Source organism: Vanessa cardui, chromosome 22 (genome assembly GCF_905220365.1).
Source record: "Vanessa cardui chromosome 22, ilVanCard2.1, whole genome shotgun sequence".
In the NCBI taxonomy this organism is placed as follows: Eukaryota; Metazoa; Arthropoda; class Insecta; order Lepidoptera; family Nymphalidae; genus Vanessa; species Vanessa cardui.
This window is the reverse complement of record NC_061144.1, coordinates 2,031,760-2,050,087: the sequence shown is the minus strand read 5'-3', so window position 1 is coordinate 2,050,087 and position 18,328 is coordinate 2,031,760. Positions and strand designations below refer to the sequence as shown.

The 18,328-nt window shown below is 32.3% G+C and overlaps 1 protein-coding gene across 2 annotated transcripts in view; it reads right to left on the bottom strand.

Moving 5' to 3' along the window:
• Nucleotides 1-18,328, bottom strand: part of LOC124539281 — a 149,715-nt gene that overhangs the window by 28,712 nt on the left and 102,675 nt on the right. Inside the window, exon 4 of one of the 2 annotated variants that reach the window (XM_047116615.1) lies at nt 5,764-5,824. The exons of the other annotated variant lie outside the window; for it this stretch is intronic. The gene's annotated coding sequence lies outside the window, so the exon portion shown is untranslated. The remainder of the gene's footprint in view (nt 1-5,763; nt 5,825-18,328) is intronic. 2 annotated transcript variants of the gene reach the window in all.

The window sequence follows — 18,328 nt, the reverse complement described above, 5'->3', positions numbered from 1 at the left end:
ATATATAAGGCAATCTTGAGCATTTTATTGCGGCTGTAATTATGCAATGTCTGCTTACTCCGTAGACAGGTTTGACCGTTATGATGTGAACTTGACGTCCTGGGCTACAAGTGTACACGAGTTGCTCGTTTGTGGTATACAGTAATACATAATATATAATAATATCTTAATAGATAGTGTGTTTTTTTAATAGGAAAACAGCATATAACTTTTGCTAAGACGTTGTCAATTGTTTTATGCTATAGATTGGCTATTATATTTGTCAACACAACCATTCCTTACATTGTCAATGCGACATCAACTTAGGGAACTAAGATGTTATGATCCTTGCTGTAGTTACACTGGCTCACTCACTCTTCAAACCGGAACACAACAATACTAACTACTGTTGTTTGGCGGTAGTATATCTGATTGTGGATGGTACCTACCCAAACTCAAAACCCAAAATTCTACCACTAAGTATGTGCGTTGATCTCTAATCTTCTTCCTTTATATAGAGTTAGAGCTAGGAACATTACACAACTGATTTTGTAAAGAAATACTGATAATTTCAGAAGTGTCAAATATGATGTAATTAAACAAATTGTATAGTATATTTAGTATCAGTATTGCATCCGTGCGAAGCCGGGACGTTTCGCTAGTATGAATATATATTTAAACTGTAACGGGTAATTACGTAATTGTGTTCCTGTTTAAAGATGAGCATGTAAGCTCAAGGTCCATTACACTATAGTTCTCAAGTTTATTGGGCATCGGTGGCTCTAAATACTAATTCTTTAGACAATTAGCAGCTTTTAAATTAACATGGTTATTTTGACGACCTCCATGGTCGAGTGGTATGTACACCGGTTTTCATGGGTACGCTACTCTGAGGTCCCGGGGTCGATTCCCGGCCGAGTCGATGTAGATTACCATTAGTTTTCTATGTTGTCTTGGGTCTGGGTGTTTGTGGTACCGTCGTTACTTCTGATCTCCATAACACAAGTGCGTCAGCTACTTACATTAGGATCAGAGTAATGTATGTGATGTTGTCTCATATTTATATATTTATTTATTTTATTCGTCAGTCTCGTGAACAAGACATACGAAGATAATGTCGAAATATCGAGCTCCACAGAACAAAAATAAAAAAAACATGGTAAATATCCCGAAATGAACCTAATACACCTTTAGTAATTAGTAGCTGTTTAACACCAGCCTAATAACATGATATAATTTATTAGGCCATTAATTTTTTTCTATCTTTATTTTTTCTTAAGAGTTTATACTTTTCTTGTCTAGCGGTGCAAGGCTTATGCCTGCGGGTGAATGTCCTGCTGAGACCTAATTCATCGGCAATTGATTGAGAACCAGAAAATAATGATACCTTCCGTTAGACTCGTAAAATTATCATATTATTCATTATTGAAAGGCTAACGTGTGCGACGATCGCTTACTACGAACTGTTCGTTTAATTTGATAAATTTGATTTTACTTTATAGACTTATTCTGTTATTCGAATAGTGGAAAAGAGTACTTTTCGAAACGGAACATATATAACAAGGGGATTAAAAAGTAATGAGCCTATTTGAAAAAAATATTTTGTTTTTTTTTTTTTTCATTTCAAATTTGGTTCAACAGGTAGCTAGTGAAAGACCGACAGACTTAAAGACAGACAGAGTTACTTTCACATTTATAATATTATAGTATAGAAGTATATATAGTAAAGATTCGGTAGTGAGATAAAAATTCAAATTGATTTTGCTTATAAATGAAGACGATACGTAACCAATGAACGAAAGTGAAATGTAAATTCGCACATTTTGAAAAATATATTTTATATCGTGTCATCTAAGTATATGACAAATAATTAAATTTTTACAAAATCATATCCATCCATGTCTATGACGTAGATGCTTCATCAATGGCAAAGTTTATTACTCACTTTATCTTAATCATATATTTATTTTAGTCTTTTACATCTATTAAACTTTTAAGAAAAATACCTACGTTGTTATCGAGATGTAGTTTTTGTACGATACTCAAACAAATTTATATATGTATTCCAGAATTATAAAAATTTATTTGGATTTCCTAAATAGATTTAAGTTTATTTTGTTTACAAATTTTAATTTCATTTTATTTTTTACTAAAATCTATTTCATTTTTCATTAGTAGTATGTTTTAGTTAGATTAGTAAGAATATTTAAAATATGTTAAGTAACTAGTGCAGATATAAGCGTTTTTGTGTAAATACTGTAATGCTTATATTTTTTCAAATAAATATTATTATTATTTATCTATTTTAATTGATGTTCTTCTGTGATAAAATATCGTAACATCCTGTATATCTAAGACTAGGACCTCCTTTCTGTTCGAGAAGTTTAGGGCTCTATGTATTCCTGTAATAACTTCTTGCATTCAACTATTAAGGAGCATTGTGGAATTAGATCAAATATGTGATTTTTTTGAGTGAGCCAGTGTAACTACAGGCACGAGAGACATAACATATTATTGCCCAAGGTTGGTGGCACATTGACGATGTAAGGAATAGTTAATATTTCTTACAGCGTCATTGTCTGTGGGTGTAGGTGACCACTTACCATCAGGTGGCCCATATGCTCGTCCACGAATATATACCATAAAAAAATTTACTCAATCCTTCATAACTTGTACCACACAATAATAAGCTTAACATTGATTGAAATGAGCAGCTAATCTAATGTTAATTGAGTTTGAGTTTAAGGAATCGAGCCATTAACAAGAAACGGCAGCCAGGAACTAAGTGCAAGAGCAAATGTTTAAGGTGTGGATACGGTACAGGCGATTAGCGGAAGCGATTTTCAGTATTACATTAAAGTTGTTTTATTAAATTGTTTTGAAGTTTGTTCTAGTAGGTTTAATTGGAATATAATTTACATATAAGGTTATGTATATAAATTATTTTCCTTAAGTATTAATACTGAATATTAACACTCGAAAGACTGAATCTAATAGTTGAAGCGTAAAAAGATTTGTCTACTACTTAATACACTAAAAAAAGGACTTGATTTACAAAAATAATTTAACTAGTTTCAACCATACTTTTTACGTACGTAAATATTTTTTAAATTTTATTTCTAATTGATTTATAATCTACAAAGATTTACTATAATACCATCAACGGTACAAAAAAAGAAAGCTCTTAGTAGAGTTAATTAATTAATTTAAGAGCTTGTTAAGACATTTATTAATATTCATTTGATAATTTATGTACTTAATGCAGCCCAGAAGCTTATGAGAGATTTAATTAGTAATAATATTTTATAATAAATTTTAGATGATGCATAACTATCTGCTATACAAACTTATGTACCCTCGCCCGCTCCGCTTATAAACTGCTATAGGCTTAATAAAATCCCTTTTACATACTGTATTTAAGTCTTTGTAAGCGAGATGAGGAATAAATTGTATAGCACTAATCGAGTTAAATGATGACTTCTAACATTAAACATCTATCTATCTTTTAATTTAACTATAGTATCTAACTTACAAGAAGAGCCGAGATGTCCCAGTGGTTAGAACGCGTGCATCTTAACCGATGATTGATGATTGATGTTCAAACCCAAGCAAGCACCACTATATATATGTGCTTAATTTGTGTTTATAATTCATCTCGTACTCGGCGGTGAAGGAAAACATCGTGAGGAAACCTGCATGTGTCTAATTTCATCGAAATTCTGTCACATGTGCATTCCACCGACCCGCATTGGAACAGCGTGGTGGAATATGTTCCAAACCCTCTCCTTAATGGAAAAGGAGGCCTTATCCCAGCAGTGGGAAATTATATAAATTACATGATGATGTTCTAAGCAATGTCGACTCATGGAAACTCTTCGAGAATTCTTACCACCATAAAATACGATCTGGGTTATATGTAAAAAAAATTCTGCATAACTGCAAAATAATTATCCTGTGTCTTTTTGAGCCGATAAAGTTGTCAGTTTTTACAAAATGTATAGCTTTATTGATAGTCAATACATATATGTGTTAAACGACACCAATGAAGCAGAGATTTTCATTGTGGTACACTAGACGTTCGAGAAAGCGTGCGATTCAGAGATACTGCGCATTAATTCATCTGTGCCGCCGCGCAAAAAAACGTGCATGCTCGTGTATACGCATTTCTGAGAAGTCTTTTTTGCCTATATCCGCTTTGGTGCTAGTTTTCCGCGTGTAAGAGGTGTCAAGTTTTAAAGAGGATTGAGCTAATGGAACCATAAGCCTTGTTATAACCCTTGGGAATTAAGATGATATGTCTTGTACCTACTGTTACACTGGATCACTTATTCTTCAAACACAAACACAGCGATACTGAGTATTGGTGTTAAGCGGTAAAATATTTGTTATGGTTGTACCTACTCAGACGGTCTTGTACTAAGATCTAGCAGAAATTAAATTACCGATAAAGTAATTAGTAATTACGAACACACTCGAGTGTTTAGTAATATTAGTATTCGTTCCATTCCACGGACCATTTGACCATACCACTAATAATATTATACAAAAAAAATTGAGTGTAGTGGAATAAATTTCCTTTCTTCAATATCATTAGTCTAACAGTGGGACATTGCATTACAGCAACAATAGTTGTCCATCACTATTACTCTACTACACTAATGATTTTATAACCTCTAACTTATGTCATAGCCGTGAGTTTCGAATATAAATATAAATATGAGACAACATCACATTCATTACTCTGATTCCATCGAATCTATGTACATCGACTCAGCCGGGAATCGAACCCAGGACCACGGAGTGGCGTACCCATGAAAACCGGTGTACACACCACTCGACCACGGAGGTCGTCAAATTTCGAAGTGTCTAGGTTTAACCTAGCTGTATCCCTATATCTAGGACAGGTCCAGTAATAAACGTGAATTGTAAGCCATTCGATACTTTTGACCCGTGGTGGTTCTCATAGTTGTTTGACCTTAGGGTAAGCTAATGACTAGTACTAGCACGCGACGTTGGCATGACTGGACGCTTCAGCTGTTTCTTGTAATGTTAATAATAACTATGTCGATAAATCTGTTGCTGTAACTTTATTTTTTTTTTAAATATGCGAGACAACGTCACATACATTACTTTGATCCCAATGTAAGTAGCTAAAGCACTTGTGTTATGGAAATCAGAAGTAACGACGGTGCCAAAACACTCAGATCCAAGACAAGATAGAAAACTAATGATAATCTACATTGACTCGGCCGGGAATCGAACCCGGACTTCGGAGTGGCGTACCCATGAATTCGGTGTACACACCACTCGACCACGGAGGTCGTCATTATTATTGTAGATAAATATATCTATACTAATATTATAAATGTAAATTTCCCACATATGAGCATATTCCACCACGCTGGTCCAATACGGGTTGGATACACATGTGGCAGAATTTCGGTGAAATTAGTCACGTGCAGGTTTCCTCACCATGTTTTCCTTCAACGCCGAGCACGAAATATACACGAGCCTGTATATTTCCCACTTCTGGGCTAAGGTCTCATCTCCCTTTCGATGAGAAGGTTTGGAGAATTTCGTTTGAGATTAGACACATGCGGGTTTTGTCGCGATGTTTTCCTTCACCGCCGAGCACGAGATGAATTATAAACACAAATTAAGCACATTTAAATTCAGCGGTGCTTGCCTGGATTTGAACCAGCAATCATCGGTTAAGATGCACGCGTTCTAACCACTGGGCCATCTCGTGACTACGATTGTTTAAAATACATCTGCAAAATTTACCTTACAAACAGGGCGCCCGGTGAAGTTTTTCATATAAGTGAAGATGGAATTATTGATTAATCTGTAACAAGATAATTTGATTTACTTTAAAATAGAATCACTTACATACTGAACATGTGTTATACAATACGTGTTAGTAGGCATGTCAATGGTCAATACGTGTTAGTAGGCATGTAAGTGGTCACCACTGCTAAAAAAATGACATCATAAGAAATATTACCTATTCTATGATAAATGCATTACCAACTTTTGGAACTAAGATGTTGTGTTCATTATCCCTGTAAGCCAATATATGTACACTGGTTCACTTACGTTTAAAATGTAACACAACAATACATAGCATTGCTATCTGGTAGTAAAATTGTTGGTATATTTATTCAAGATCCGTAATTGAGTTTGACCATGCATTTGTATGGAGTATTTCATGCACCCTACACATTTTTTCATAGCAAGTGAACAACCTAGATCACTCCTAACGACGATTCATGACACTTGTTTAATATAAAAACAAATAGGTGCCTGTGATAATCATGTTTAATAATAATTTTTTTTTCGAATTATGTGTTGCTATTGCCCCTATTGGCCTCTACAGCGTCATCGGGTGGGGCAGGCGAGCTAAAATACTCAAGCCTGGTGATGGAAGCCCACTGAAGGGCCCAGAATACGATGTTAAATAAAGAAATATCACAACATTATATACAATAGTTTGCGAATCTTGCTATCGCGATGTAGAAATCTCTATAATTTTATATAGCGCCATCAAGTTACTCTAAGCTATAACAATTACCTGTACGGCAAGTGTCTACAGCCGAAACTAAGCACAATCAAGTCATCCAAAACAATTAAAAGAAATGTTTATGTATGACATTGCAGTCAAAGTTAGTTCAAATAAAAAAATACCCATTTGCCTCAATAATTTATTAAAAAAAAGAAAAATCTAAAGTACTGGCATGACACAGTAAATGTCAAGTTATTTAAAAAAAAAAGAGATCCGACTTCATTATAGGATGCAGTAACAAATTACTTCACTTACTATTTTACATATATACCGCCCGTGGCGATACATAATATGAGTTAAAGTTTTATTAAAAAATAATACTCTACACATAATAAAGAGTATTTAATATAGTTGCTATATGTGAATGACCAGCTGGAGTGATATAAATATGCTTTAGAAATAAAATTCAAGAGTTGTGATTCCGAACTTTTTAAGTAACGAATCATTTCCTGAATAATAAATAATAATAATAAATATGAGACAACATCACATACATTGCTCTGATTCCAATGTAAGTAGCTAAAGCACTTGTGTTATGGAAAAACCGAAGTAACGACGGTACCACAAACACCCACAACCTAGACAAAATAGAAAACTAATGATAATCTACATCGAATCGGCCGGGAATCGAACCCGGGACCGAGTGGCGAACCCATGAAAACCGGTGTACACACCACTCGACCACAGAGGTCGTCGTTTTGCAAATTAAGAGAATATATTCTATTTCGTACTAGTGGTTGCCCGTGGCTTCGCTCGCGTAGGGTATTGATTGTCATCTGTTATACAAAAAAAGTAGCCCAGTGTTGTTCTTGGAGTTTAAATTTGCTTTATCAGTTACTTTCACATTTATATTATGGATATCGATAGCAATATATATGTCGCCGCAGACATATTATTTACTTCGGTTTTGTTATAAAATAATTTCCTTACAAGTTCATTAATTTTATGTTTTATGATTTATGTTATGTTTTAGGTTTTATGTTTGATAATAAATAGCTTAAAATTAATTTAGTCATGAATTTGACTAATTCATGACGCGCGAAATTGATTATTGTAAAGTTTTAATTATTGTAAAATAATTTAGATAAAACAATGTGATTTTAGAATTATGTTAAATAAATAATAACATCCATAATTATATTAAAATAACAGAGATGATAAAGACATCTGTTTACACTAGTGTTTTTATGATGTGACGTTTGCTTTTGGTGGGGCAAGCGAAAGCATTATAGTCGGTGAATTGAGCGCAGAGCTCAGTCTGCCGCCGACTTTCGAAGAGAACACATTGTAAGTAGAAACTATGTACGTTTGATTAATTGCTAGTCTATCATCTTTAATAATAATTATTTGTTTAATTTCCTTTTGTACAAATAAAGCACTTGTAAACTTAAGTCTGTAATTATTTAACTACCTTTTATCTTAACTAATTTACCTTGCTTCAAGTAGTTAAAGCAAAACCGATGACGCTAATGTGTCAGCGGTTCTGCGCTTATTTTTTTATTTTAACCACTTCTGAGATTCGACATATATATTTTTTTCTTTTTTTTATGGAATAGGTTGGCAGACGAGCGTATGGGCCACCTGATGGTAAGTGGTCACCATCGCCCATAGACAATGACGCTGTAAGAAATACTAACTATTCTTTACATCGTCAATGTGCCACCAACCTTGAGAACTAAGATGTTATGTCCCTTCTGCCTGTAGTCACAGTCTCACTCACCCTTCAAACTGGAACACAACAATACTGAGTAATGTTATTTGGCGGTAGAATATCTGATGAGTGGGTGGTACCCGTCCAGACGGGCTAGCACAAAGCCCTACCACCAAGTAAAAATATATTTATTATAAAATTAATCAAAGCCGAAATGATAAAATGATATAATATGTAAGCGGATTTCAACCAATTAAAATCATCCGCACAAACGCTAATGATGAGGATTATGAGGATTTGTTTTTATTCTTGACTAGTGAATTATTTGAAAAGGATATCTTAGTTTTTGTATAACATTCTGATTACATTTTGCACGAACTTCGAATATTACGACTTTCATTTGTTTTTATTCAGATTCAAGGTCGAAACAGAATTGAGATTCTTTATTGTTATTTTTTTAAACGAAATAGGTGTGTGGACAAGCAAATGGACCGCATGATGGTATGTGGTCACCAACGCCTTTAGAATTTGATCACACCAGTACACACTTAGGAGTTAATATGTTATGCCCCCTGTGTCTATAGTTACACTGGAACACTCAAATTTAAACCAGAACATAACGATACTAAGTTTTGCTGTTTCGTGGTATAATATCTTATAAGTGGGTTGTAACTTCCAAGGCGTGGTGCACAAAGCCCTACCACCAAGTGACATACTAATAAACATATAACCAACCAAAAAAGAGGTTCTCAATTCCACGAAAACGTATGTTAAGTTATTGCCTAAAAATTCTATCTATCCTGATTAAATATATTTTTTTAGTTTAGCGGATCCAATTTTTCGTTATTATTATCCAAAATCTCAAACTCTTATTACATAAAGGCATTTGGGCGAAAAATCATTAACCAAGTATACTAAATTTGTTAAAATAAATGTTTATTTTGAAATGTTTTATTGGTTTTAAAATGACAAATAATTTTGAATTTATTTTTATCAAACCCGCTTCAAGGTCACAAAGCACCAACAACATCCACACAACCTAAGTCTATACTTAGTACATTTGTCCTTTTTGTGTAATATTTAAATTACTGCTTCAACCAATTTATTTACACATTTCAGACTAGAATACAAGTTGCACAAACAAATTACTTGCCATTTTACATACATTACCGCCCGCCCGTGGCGATATATTATATGAGTTATCGTATTATTGAAAATAACATACAGTACTATACAGTATATCTTATATGTTACTATCGCTTGAAACTATTACTCGGATTTTCAGAAATTATAAACGTTTAAAATTTGTTTTTGTATAAAAGGCTAGCATTATATAGATTATTAGAGTATTAGAAAATATTACGTATCTAAAAGAAGGGTTACAGGTTCAAATCCGGATAAATCTAATTAAACAAGTGCCATTATTTTTTTCATTTTAATAATGTTAACATTATAATACTATATTGTGTTTATTTCATTTAATTGTTTACGTTATTTTTGTACCAGTATAATTTTAATAGTTAACATTATTTAAGATTTTCGTGTATTGTGTAGTGTAGTATATATATATAAATTATTGGTGTATTATGTTGTGTAGTATATATATATATATATAAATTATTGGTTTGTGATTCATTTGGTTACTTATTTTGGAAAAAAAATAACGACATAAAAATTGACGACAATTTTTGATTATATATATTTAGGGTCATGTAGGTGTTATTGTCACATATAAACTATCACTAGTAGGCGTTTGTAAAGAACCGCATTGTTCGTTACTATAGACACATCAATTCTTCAATCACCGAACAAAAATACTATATTATATTAAGGTATTTAATTACATATACCATAAATAACATAATACATATGTTCACATTTGTCTAAATAGAATTTAAAAAAAATCAAAAGGAGCTCATTATTTTGCTCCTATAAATACGAAAGGCTTTAGCAAGTTATATAGGAGTGTAGCCCTATTATAAGTTGCAAGGAACGTTACATTAAAAAAGCAAAAGAAAATAACGAAAACACTAATAATTTCTTATAAAGCATCCCATTTGTACATACGCCTCTTTAACATAAATTAGTTAGAGAGCTATATTATACAGAAGCAGCTTATGACTGCATACTAGTAATCAGGAACGTAAGGTTTACGTAGCACAGAAGTAAAAGGTAATAATGTAATATCAATGATGCTGCGGGCCACATCTATGCAAATATATTACAACCGGTATCGTGAGGAATACGAAATCGCTACTAAAATACGTGGATGGACGAACGAGTTGCAATAAACCCTTGTAAATAACAAGCTTAGTATGTAATGTTATTTAAATTCTTGTTTACGTAGTTCTTATATATTAAATACGTTGGGTTATTGACGCTTTTAAGGAAGGTTTTGAGTTGATATCTAGGATCGGATTAATATATATAAATATAAAATACTTAGCAAGGGTACTTTATATGTATCGTTATATTATGACAAAATTACATACAATCATAATAAATCTTACCCCATGATGTATATCCTATATTGCTGTAAAATTTCATCCAAATCCGTTCAGCACTTTTTTCGTTAAAGAGTAACAAACATACATACATCTATTGGTACAGACTTTCATTTATAATATGAATTGGATGGGATACAAATGTTTTTTTAATGATAATCACAAAGTTACATATACAAAGGACATAGCATCCTAGTTCCCAAAGTTGGTTGGCACATCGGCGACGCGATTCTATGGACGTAAGCGCGGACCATCAGTTGGTCAATTTTCTCACTAAACTGTATAAGAAAAATAATAATGATAATTGTGTCTACATAACCACTGAAGCTGTTGATTCCTTGTTTAAATTATTTCCGATAGTTCAAATCGCTGTTCCATCAGTATATTGGAATAGTTGGGCAAATGTTTGCGCGTGGCTCACGTGTTGGTTTGTTGATTTGACCAAACTCATTAATATGATGAGATTGTTATCATATTTTTGTTAGAATTTCTACATGTTTGAGTTAGTTTCTAAGGCCGAAAAAATATATTTTGTGTTACTGATTTCCAGGTCGAAGGATATTCAGTGTAAAATTAAATCATTAAAGATGAAATGAAATAGTTACTGGCACTATGACGTCATTTGTGCCTTTAAACAGATAGTATATTTTTATTTACATATTCTCACGATTTTACCGTTTCAAGTGTGTTTACAAAAAAATAAACGACTGTGTTCTTGTTTCATCAAGTTAAAGTCATCATTTTATAGAAATCTAACGTTAGATGATTGGCAGGAAATTACTAAAGTTAATTCAAGGTTATACAGGATGTTACAAGATATCTATTTTCAATACGCTACATAAATCACGTAATTATAACACTTATTGCGAATGTAATAACGGTTATATTTCGTTGAACTGCGTTTGTAATCATTTACTTTCAATAAGTATACATAAGAAAGAATTTCCATCCAATCCATCTAGATATGAGTCCAGTGGGTAGAATCTGAATATTAACCAAAGTATTTGATTCTAATCCGGAAATAACAACTGATTTGTGTCTAATTTGTGTTTATGATTACCTTATTTGGCGGTTCATAGGAGAGGACTTAGCATTTGGATACATTTATAGTAATCCCTATTTTAAATGTATGACGGATAATTATCTAATCTTTTAAAACAAGCGGTTCAATAGTGGGGAATTTACAGGCTATTACTCAAAACTTGGTTTAAAATCCAGCCTAAACAGCTATTTAAGAATGATCCGCTTGATTATCTTTATTTAAATGAATAAAATTAAGTATTAAAAGTAATGCTATCTTCGGTTCGGAGTAGATCCAGCCAAGAAGAATCGATACGAAACTCAGTAGTTACTCTATTTCACTTCGAATTCTTTACGAGTTTTTGGTAGAATGGTAAGAATAGTTTATTACACAAACATTTGATACCAAAATAAGTCTTACCACCAACAATGTGTCCACTATTGCATTAAAACATGGAATCGGGAAAAAATAATAGATAATCAAAGTATATATGTAAAATTAGGTTGTAAATATGAGTATATCAATAAAGTACAATTAAATTTATATAACATATCCTTTATAGAAATCAACAAATATTTTTTTACATGTCAAAACATCAAGTTAGTTAAAATTTCAATAGAATTTAAACAAGGACAAGAATACTACTTTATCATTAGATCAGGTAATAAGACCAATAGGTTTAAAATTACAATTTCTATTGAGACGCTGATAGTTAGGCTATTATGTGCCCTGTCACATTGGTATAAGGTGTAGTGTAGCTTGTAACTGTTTGTATTGTATAGTGCACAATGGGGCAAAGTCAAGAGCTGACCTTTCCCCCACATATCGGTCAGTATCTCATTAACGGGACGGTCAGAGTCTCTTGTAGAGTCAAAGTTATAGGAGAAAGGCGTTTTTTCGAAGAAATACAATTTAATTTTAAAGAACAAAATGTTTTTTTTTTTGGCATTATATATATAAAATTGTATTCATTTTTATTATAGAGACCAAAGAAAAAATATGTTACCTCATGGTAAAGGTTTGATTTGGAATTGTTTGAAAAAATAATAATAGTAGAAATGCTGATTATTCGTGTGAATTAAATACATACATTCGCTTATAACTTGGGCCGTGGATAGCAGAGGTCAAGGGCCTTATCATTGCAAATGTATTTATATGTCTTGTTAAAAGTTACGAAACAAAATAAGTAGCTGTCACTCGGGAGATGGTGATACGAATCAATTCAGATGGAGCCGATTTTTTGTGTTCCGTATACAAAATACACCTTTAAATTAAGTAGTCATTAATTTATATGTATGTATTATTATACAATATATATTATATATATATCTTATATTATATAAGATATTTCTTAGACTATTCGCTTTCATACTTACAAATTACTTTACAAATTTCGCGTAGTAATTGCACAGTCAGAGGTTAATGATCCCGTCATATGTTTGCATGTATGTTTCCACTTAACGTCCGAACAGCCCAACTTTTGATTTTGAAAAATAAGTTGAGCATCATAGGCCATATGACAACATCATAAATTTAATATGACGCGCGTTAACTGTCAACTAACTGTCTCGTCTTAATATTCTAACATAAAAGATCTCGTTGAAGTCTTTTGTATGAAATATTTTCAATGCCGATACCTTTTATTATTTACTTCACGTTTCCATTTGGATATTTACTTTATATTGAAAAATTAATTTTCGCAATGCATTCATTAACTCAGAAGGTTCTTTTTAGTATTGTAATAGTATTTATTATATTATTAACTGGCTAAGCGAGGCTGTAAAAAGGAGAATGAAAAAATTTACCATCACCTAAGTTAACTTGAGGTCAAAGCACAAAGATAACTGATTATCATTTAGCTGTTATCACTAGGCCATCTGTACTAGTATTATGAAGAGGTTATATTCGTTTTTTTGTATGTAGGGAGTAATCTCCGGAATTAATAAGCCAATTCTATTTTTTTATTCAACGGTACAACAGGTGCACTATTTCTAAGTAAGAACTATAGGGTATATTTATAGTATATACAACAATTTACTTTATTAATTAATTTGCTCAGCAATTTAGTCGTATCGGGGCCCTTTAGTCATATCTAATATTAATCTTTCTTATAAAAATAAATAGACGAATAGAAAATTTTAACAAAAAGAAAATCCGACTTCAATCAAATATAAATATAAAATATTTGATTGGAGTCGGTTTTTCTTTTTGTTAAAAAAAAGACTTCAATCAAAACATTATTATAAAACAAATAAATATGCACTAAAAAGTAATAAAAATAATTGCGTATTCAACATATTTTTAGAGTCCTCTTAAGTAAAATGAAATGAAAAATATTAGACTATTAAAAAGTCGATTTACGATTATATAATGTTGGAGCCGGTGTCAGTCAGGCAATCGACAGACTCAGACTCGACAATCAAAAGAAAGAAGCGATACGAGCCCCTTGATTGACCCAGTATATTATCTTATAATAAGTAATTTGTAAAAATAAATATATTGTAAGGTTTTTGAAGTCGGTTGAAAATACGATAGTTTTTGTTTTATAAGTGAAAAGATTTATTGGAAAATACCGATTTACTACAACTACTTACGTCAAACATAGCTAGCCTATTTATTTAACTATATTAAAGTATATATATATATATATTTAACTATATTGAAGTATATATGTATATTTAACTATATTAAATATATATATAGACTAGCTATGTTTGACGTAAGTAGTTGTTCGTATATAATAAAAATCGTAATACAAATCAATGATATAAAATTGTTTAAATTAACGACTAAGTATATGTAACTAAATTAATATAATATTACAATTAGCTGAGAGCCCACTCGCGGGTACAAGATCGGACAATCACTACATATTATAAAGCAAGGCCTCGTCTGTCTGTCTGTATGATGGCGAAAACTACTGACCGGATTTTCATGCAGTTTTCACTTACAGAGTGAATCATGAGATAGTTGTAGGTGTATAATTTATTAATGCTTTTGTGTAAATAAGTTGAAGTAGAAAGACAATTGTTAAACATGTCGGAAATAACGAAGCCGCCATGGAGTTTTCATCGGAAACGCTGTCTGTCTGAGATATAATAAAACAATGTATGTAGAGAATATTACTTTTTTTTATGGTATAGGTTGGCGGATGAGCATATGGGCTACCTGGTGGTAAGTTGTCACCATCAACCATAGACAATGACGCTGTAAGAAATATTAACTATTTCTTACATCGTCAATGTGCCACAAACCTTGGGAAGGAATTAAAATGTTATGTCCCTTGTGCCTGTAGTTACACTGGCTCACTCACCCTTCAAATCGGAACACAACAATACTGAGTACTGTTATTTGGCGGTAGAATAACTGATGAGTGGGCACCAAGTAAAACTTTTTAATAGATGTACAGATTTAGGTAAAAAAAAAAACACTTATGTTTCGTGAGAAGCCAGGATGGGCCGTTAGTTAGTTATGAGACACAGTACCGACTTATTTCGAGTCACTACTTAATGGCAAAAAATTATATACGACCTTTTGTTCCACAATTACTATGCAAACCGACCTTGATTGTTAGTCATCTCTATACATAGATATTGACATTTTACTAGTAAAGTTTTGAATTTAATTTTAATTCAGTACAAAACATGTTACGATATATTTCGAAGGTTTTTGGTGAAGAGGCTTGAATAAATGTTGATCGCTGGGAGCAAAACCCAGACGGGGTAGGTTAAAGGAATTTCTAGAATTGCTGGGAGCAAATTCTAGACGAGGTAGCTTATAGGAATTTTCTTTTTAAGAGATTTTAGTAGTAGCACATAATTAGTTTTTCGGCTTCTTTTGGCACTATGGTATTAGGCTTTTTTTCTCTCCGGATGCGACAGATTATTGATTCATTAATTTGAATTAAATATTACATGACAGTTAAAAGAAAAAAAAACCCTGTTCTTAGTTAAATTAGAATAACGTGATGTTGATATCCAAATATCAGTTTGATTCGTTGTTTTTTTTTAGTTAGTTACGATTTATATAACGTTATTTTATGTAATGACCGTGTTATTTTAAACGTTGTTTTGTGTAATGTGTTATTTAAAACCGTCAGGGATCATAAGTTCAATGGCAGTAATAATGGTTGCTGATAATTTAGTTTGATAAAATAACAATGTGGAATATTAATATTAAATAATGCAAAAATATAACGCATTATTAGTAATTAATACCATAGTTTAATATAAGTTGAAAAAAATGATTTCTAAAATAAAATCGTAGCGATTAAAAGTAAAGCAAAGTAACAGCCTGTAAATTTATAATTTATACCTTCTCCTCAAAGGGAGAGGAGGCCTTTAGCCCAGCAGTGGGAATTTACAGGCTGTTGTTATATATATTATGGGATATGCTCCTTTTTTATTAAGGAGAGGGTTTGGAACATATTCCACCACGCTGTTCCAATGCGGGTTGGTGGAATACATGTGACAGAATTTCGATGAAATTAGACACATGCAGGTTTCCTCGCGATGTTTTCCTTCACCGCCGAGTACGAGATGAATTATAAACACAAATTAAGCACATATATACAGTGGTGCTTGCCTGGATTTGAACTCGCAATCATCGGTTAAGATGCACGCGTTCTAACCACTGGGCCATCTCAGTGATTATGTCAATTCAATTAAATTCTTGGTTTGAAGGCTTTTAGTTGTGCCGACAACTCTTATGCACTATAATGTCTCCAGGCGCCGAATATGTTAAAAACCATTTTTGACATAACCATTCAGAAACCTAGAGTCCTGGTACGGTTTTATAGTTAAACAAATTGCGCATTTGACATCGTTTAAAAATTACACAGTACGTCTTTTAATCAATCAATCTTCACTGAAAGACATCATCGTTTGACCTTTGACCCCGCATTCTAAGCGTTTTAAGCCCCGTCCTCAACTTCAGCTCGACCTCAGAATTTTGTTTTAATCATTGACACACTTAGACATACTAAATTTTGAGTCTGTCGTGTAAATTTAAGTATAAAAACGTTGACAAGTTTATGGATATATTGTTTGATATTTACATGAAAACTAGTTGAGGCCCGCGTCTACGCTCGCGTTTTAGATGCTGGTTATCATGTGTTGGGTTGTTTTTCTTGGAGTTTGAGTTTGCTTCACGCCAAATTTCATCAAATTCATTGAATTGGTCGTGAAAGAGCGACATACAGACAGAGTTACTTTCACATTTATAATTTTAGTATAGAAGCATAGATTAATAATACACTTGGTTGTATGTCTTGGTACATTAGGTACAATACACTAATCAGATATTCTAACACTTACCATAAATACTTAGTATTGTTCTGTTCCAGTTTGAATGGGACAAATATTGGTTCCCAAGGTTGGTGGCGAATTGGCGATGTAATGATTGGTTAATATTACTCACAGAGCCAATGTCTGTGTTGCTGGTGACTACTACATAAGTTACCCAGTAAATTTTAAAGTTATCAGCTACAATAAATCGATAAATTAAAAATATAACATTCCATATAGTACAAACAAATATAGCCCTTATTTGTAAGGCAATAAGATGATAAATTTACTAACGGTATATTATTATTTGACCCTTGGCCCAATGTAGATATGTTGTAACACAAAATCCGCTAAGTGACGCAAGTGACAATTGACAGTTTTGTAATAGGCGTGTAGCAAAGCCTGTTAGTTTCAAGCGCTATTGGTATATTTGAACAGCAAAATATTTCTATTGATTTATATTGATAAAATTTAAAACAATAATAATGTATAAAACTCATCTGAAAGTTTTTAGCCGAAAAGAAAAATTGGTTTTTGGAAAAATTGGATCTTTAAAAAGAGAAGAAAAGAGAGAAAAATGGTTTAGTGGTAACCACCGACTGTTGATATAGAAATAGTAATCATTCCTTACATCAATAATGCGCTACCTATCTTGGGAAGTAAGATGTCAAGTCCCTTGTGCCAGTAGTCTGTCGGTACACTGGATCGCTCACCCTTCAAACCGGAATACAACAATACTAACAGTTTTACTGTTTGGTGCTAGAAAATAATGTGATGAATGAGTTGTCTCTACCTAGACGGATGGGCACAAAGATCTACCATTAAATACACATTTAGTACTTTACTTTTTAATAGTTCAACTACTATTATTAGTCATTGTGTTTGAGAACTCTTTCCCGAATTCCAGTACAATTTTTTTGCCTGACTTTCTAAAAAGTATCAAATCTTTTTGATATGAGAATATCGAGAAATTTAGTATGTTGCCAAATACTTTACTGAATATTTGTGTTTCGATTGACGCTAGTGTTGTGACCGCGTTATACTAAAACATTTGTTTGAGCAATTTTCAGCTATGATGAGGTCGTGAGTTAAACAGTTGAGAAATTCGGAAATATTTTTCCATTGTGATCTAAGAGTATTGTCTATAAAACAATATATCGTGGTTAGTAATAAAATCACAGTACATCATTTGTTTATATTTATTATTTGATTTACATAACTTATTGTGTGTTTCGACCCTTAAATATATAAGAACGTATTTGTCTTAGTTTATCAAAAATTATGACAATACGAATGAAGTCGTTTGCCAATTTTTAACAAGCTGAT